The 5,292-nt window shown below is 43.3% G+C and overlaps 1 long non-coding RNA gene across 1 annotated transcript; it reads left to right on the top strand.

Moving 5' to 3' along the window:
* Positions 1-3,145: 3,145 nt before the first annotated feature.
* On the top strand, positions 3,146-4,882 carry LOC123050126 (uncharacterized). The gene is made up of 3 exons (XR_006423711.1): positions 3,146-3,337; positions 3,416-3,674; positions 4,203-4,882. It is a non-coding gene; the product is annotated as an uncharacterized lncRNA (long non-coding RNA).
* The last annotated feature ends 410 nt before the right edge of the window (positions 4,883-5,292 follow it).

Here is a 5,292-nt window from a genome sequence, read left to right as displayed (position 1 = left end):
TGGTAGATGAGTAGGTGGAGTATTTGATGTTGCAAGAATGATATGAAAAAGGAGGGAGTGCCTTGTAAGAGTGAGATCTTCTCTTTTCCATTATTAATATATAGTCTATGTACTCGCAGTTATTCATTTATATTTCTTTCTGTAGTAGATTTTACTTCTTTCTGTAACGATTTGTTTTTTTCGCAGGGTGTTTATCTTAATTGTGTCTGACTTGTGATGGAAAGAGAAATAGAGCCCATCTGTACTGAAAAAGGAGGCCTGAAGATCCAAAGAGAGAAAAGCTTCAGTATCAGGTTAGCATATGAACAGGGATGCCTTTCTTCCTTCCAACCTAAAGTTTGTGATTCCTAGTGCAGATTACTTATTTCCGCTTTCATGTGTGTGATCAGGGAACATGGAAAACTACTAGTAAAACATGAATAGGAATGAAAATGCAGATAAACCTCCCAATTAATTGAGCCTATGTCTATTTTAGAGCTGAACAGTGTTTTGAGTTATGGAGTTACTTAATTCAAAGCTGGAGTAGAAGGAATATGACAATGATACCTGGAGTATATTTATGGCATTAAAACAAATGTTTGCTGGACATTCAAGTGTCATGCTGATTTAGCCTTAAAGGATTACCTAAAAGTGGAACTTCTTTGCTGTTAGTGGTTAAGACAACAGGCATGGGCCCAGCCCTTATAAATATTGCCAAGTTAAATTGTTCATCATGCGTGCCTTTTGTTAGGATTCTCTTTAAAGGCTGGTGTCTTTGACCACATCAAACATTTAATCACAGACTTGAAATCCTATTCCATTCCTTAAAGGAGCACATGACATGCACACACACACAGGACCTTATTAATACACATACTAATGTTAAATGGCGTAGTGAAGTGCTTGATCCCCCAAAAGTCTAGGAGGGAGACATGGAGGCATAGCCATAATGTATTGCTGCCAGTACATTGTCTCTCTAGGGCATACTATAATAACTGCAATCACCTCTGATGTAAATGCCACCCTGCTTTAGGACACGGAGCTTATATCACAAAAAAAAGGGGTATCTGCACTTCTACTTCAACCAGCACAATAATAATACAGTGATCAGGTGTGTGCCACATGTCAATATCAATGTGGCATTATTGGTAGTATAATTTTGTATGGAATAGGAGACAATATCTTGTACATGTATATCTAATCAAAACTGATTATCCATGGTGAGATGACACCATCAGAAGGGTGCTCTTAAATGACACACACTCTTAGCCAAAGTTCTTTCAGCAAACGTACAAATGTTAACTTTATTTGGTGGTATTTTCTGTAAGGTCTACTACAACCAGGTTGTGTATAATGTTGCATTGATTGTGACACTGAAACGTTGGTTAGGAGGTGACAGGCCGTATATAAAGTAAGAGAGAACTGTTGAGCAGTTATTAGGATTGACAATTCAGGATTGTGGCCCCAATGATAGTAGTGCTAGGCAGAGAAGGCAACCACATCTTCTGTTCTAGTCCATTATCAGCAAAGGGAAAATTGATTTGTCATGATAATTAGGAGCTACTTGTCATGCACGACGTCCATGGATTATCTATATGGAGAGGAAGATGCCATGGGTGTCCCAGTGGGGTGTAGAATAGACCAGTTTCATTTTCTAGATTTATTCCTATCCTCCATCATCGTTTCAATTCTTGAAAGGGAGAAATTTATCCGTTCGAACAAGTTGGTTGCCCGTGAAGGATAGATATCACCATCACTGTGGTGTAATGTTAGGGTTGATTGGAGGTTTCTCTTTCCAACAGATTGATATGCCTAGCCTACCACAGCGTACGAATACGACACACTCGCAAATCCTGACCTGGAAATTTCCATTGCTGTTTGCTAAACGTGCACGGCAAGCTGTATAGATTTGTATGCAATTAAAGGGAAAATTAGACAAATAAAGAAACGGTACTGAATGCCAGTCCATTGAAGGAGAAAGATACCGTACATCTAGGTTGCTTAATCCGGTACACAGTTCCCTACTCTTGGAGTAAACTATCAATAGATGTTCATTAATACCCATAGGCAGTTTGCTTGTTAATATATGGTAATCAATGACCATCAGGGAACATCTTAATAAAATTTCTGACCTAGAGGTTTAAATGATCTTGTGCTTCCTAGTCTGCGAATATTATTTCCGTGTACAACTGTATACTATTGAATGTTTAAGTCAGTAGACATACACCTTCCTGCAAGTAGGAGTAGGTAGCACTTATACCTGTGGATGCTATGACAATGAACTAGTACATGTCACATAGTAGAATGTATTACATGTCATAATTTTTTTGAGATAGGCCCCTTAAGCCGAAAGGGAGGGAGTAGGTAGTAAGTATTGAACACTTAATTAACTATGTGTCACATAATAGACCATACACATTGAAGTGTACAATTAATTAAACCATCTGAAAGCCCCTAGAATACATACTCGATCTGCACATGCTTGTATTGAAAAAAAAGTATACGTGGAATGCTATCCTTCATGAGCTTAATAATTAATATCCATTAAACTATTTATGCTGTCATTTTTCTTCTGCAGAAATATAAGCGTGATTTTGTCGACCGCGCATAATGTGCCGCATGAGCGGGCTACAGCTGGTGTTCCAGCAAACCCCTCGCTTAGTTGATCTTATCAACCCAAATCATCAAATTCCAAACAAAAAGAAAGAAAGAACTTGTGGAGAGCTACTTCTGAGTTCTGACAAATGTAACTATTCTTTTCTTCTGCAGAGGGAGTTGTACGAGCTGGAGCATTCCATCGATCAGAAGCGCCTTCAGTAGCCCCTGGACCAATCAATTCTTGTTTCTCCGCGGACTGTGGCAAGTCTTACGTGCGGTAACAGCATATGGTATATCTGCATTAATTCATTTCCCCCTTTACGAATTTTATCATCAACCATATATATGTAGGAAAGCAAAATTTCGACAAGAGAGAAAAAGTTGAAGAAGAGGATTCGGCAAGAATTTGCATGAAAAGCGCGTACTCATTTTAATTTAGCTCAAAAGACGAACTTAATGTGCATAAACTATCTCCGCTGTCGTTTTTCGTCTGCGATATACACGCGACTTCTTCGGCCGCGCATAATGTGCCGTGAGCGGGCTACAGCTGGTGTTCCTCCTGCAAACCACTCGCTTAGTTGATCTTATCAACCCAAATCTCCGAGTTTGAAAAAAGGAAAAAAATAAATCTTTTGGACAGTTACTTCTGAGTTCTGACCGATGTTAAACTATTCTTCCATCTGCAGAGGGAGAGTTGTGTACGTGCTGGAGCATTCTGTACTGGTATAGCCAATAACTCGCAATTACGTTCGTCGATCAGGTGCGCCCCTGGACCAATTAATTGTGCCTTTTCTCTGTGGAATGTGGAAGTATTTACTTGCGGTAAATGCATCGACAGGTTGTTATGCAGTTGGACAGTCCCATCGACCGTGCTGCTGAAGTCAGCTGTAATGTCATGGCATGAGAAGAACGTTTTCTTGACAGGACGTGTTTGTAGGAACAATTTGTGAACCACAGCTTAAATGCTAGGGCCCTGCTGCAGTTAACAAGGGCGAAGGGAAAGAGAGATTTAATATAAATGAAATCGTAGCGAATGGCCAGCAATAACTCCTCCTCAACACACATCCTGACAAGTCCATTGCTCCTCAGTAACACAGGTAACAGTAGAATTAGTTTGTTTATTTGTCTATAGGCTCCTTCGCCTCTTGCAGTATTTTACTGTGTTGTGCCACACAATTACTACTACATTCTTCAGCTAGTAGTCGGTTTGTTACTGCCACTGATAAAATAATACCGGCGGCGGGAAATTTGAATTTGAACCCAGAAATATATGCTCCGGGGAGGTAACCCGATGAAACCGGGCGTTTTTGACCAATGGTAAAAAGAAGCAGCCAGGTTGAAACTCCCCTGTCGAAATCCGGTTACCGCCGGTGCCGACTGGTGTGGCGCGGTCCGGGGGCCGGTATTTCAAAATAATTTGGTGGTAGGGTCTTTGTATTTCTTGTTTCCCCCCTCGACCTGTTTTGAAATCGTTGAGCTGGGCACAACACAACGCTAGAGTATGAAGGAAACCAACCAAATCTACCAACCCATGCTCGTAGGAGGATCTTGGTTGAGGAGGTGGCAGTTGACCCCTAATAAATGGCACTACATACTAATCAACGCCTTTTGCTCTCGCTGTGCAGAGAGAGGGGGAAGAAGATTAGAGGAAGACGCAGACTCATCAAAGAAAGACCTAGCTGTGTGGCTGTGGGTGGGCCCATGATTGTAAATGTGCGCTTGTCCCGTTGCTCCAGCCTCCAGCCAGCCAGCAGGGAGGCCAGGTGCTTGATCATTGCGCCGGGTCCATCCGTCCGTCCACGCGTTCCCGGGGATCGATGCAACGTGACAGTGGTGAGTACGTGTGCGCGTGGGATGGCGCAGCAGCCCTTAAGTTGTACTCCCTCCGTCCCGTAATGTAACACGTTTTTTTTGACTTCGTGGCTTGATGAGATGAGAAGAAGGTGCTGCCGCCTGCCGGTGGATCTCTCAGAGTCGTGCGGGGCTGAGGTGGTGGTCATGAAAGGTGTACTTTCGTCGCCGGCCGAGGCGAATTCCAATTCCAATGGCTCAAGGCGGCGACGGGTCCAGACGCCCAGCGGCGTGGAAGAGAGAGCAGCCTTTCGATGGTGTGATTCGTCCCTTTCTTCGTTCGTTTCTGCTCCTTGTTCTGTATTTTCCCACGGATGGTTTCCCGACGACGAGTTGCGCCTCCATGCAGGCACGGTGTGTGACCGGGTCTGGGCCCGATACCGACCTCTGCTTGCCGTGCTCCATGGGGGTAGAGTAGAGGCTCTTCCATGTTGGAAGAATGGAAGATTACGTACGGGCTGAGCGGTTGCATTAATCTCATGTATGTATCGGTACCACTAGTGCTTTCTCCGTGCATTTACGAGACATTTGACCTTCCGGTGGATTGACATGGGCATTGATCAAGTCAGGTGGATTGACCTGTGTTGATCATTCATTCATGTTGCCACTGAGCCACTGATCATGTGAGAGGGATATCACTTGACCTCTTCCAGGTGAATCCATTCAATTGAGAAAGGCACTAGTCCAGCATAGTACATGCAATGGAGGATGAGAGGACGTCTTGGAAATGGTTTGTTCGTTTCATCAAAGCGAGTCAATGCCGGCTTGCACATGCAACCAAAGAATTCTAACAACTTTGAGCGAGTCGAGTCGTCGCGACCTTACCCACGTCAAGTTCTGGCAGCCTCCCTCGTGACAATTAGG

The sequence above is a fragment of the Triticum aestivum genome, chromosome 2D (assembly GCF_018294505.1).
Source record: "Triticum aestivum cultivar Chinese Spring chromosome 2D, IWGSC CS RefSeq v2.1, whole genome shotgun sequence".
Taxonomy (NCBI): domain Eukaryota; kingdom Viridiplantae; phylum Streptophyta; class Magnoliopsida; order Poales; family Poaceae; genus Triticum; species Triticum aestivum.
Note: the sequence above shows the minus strand (reverse complement) of the source record. Positions and strands in the feature narration are given on the sequence as shown.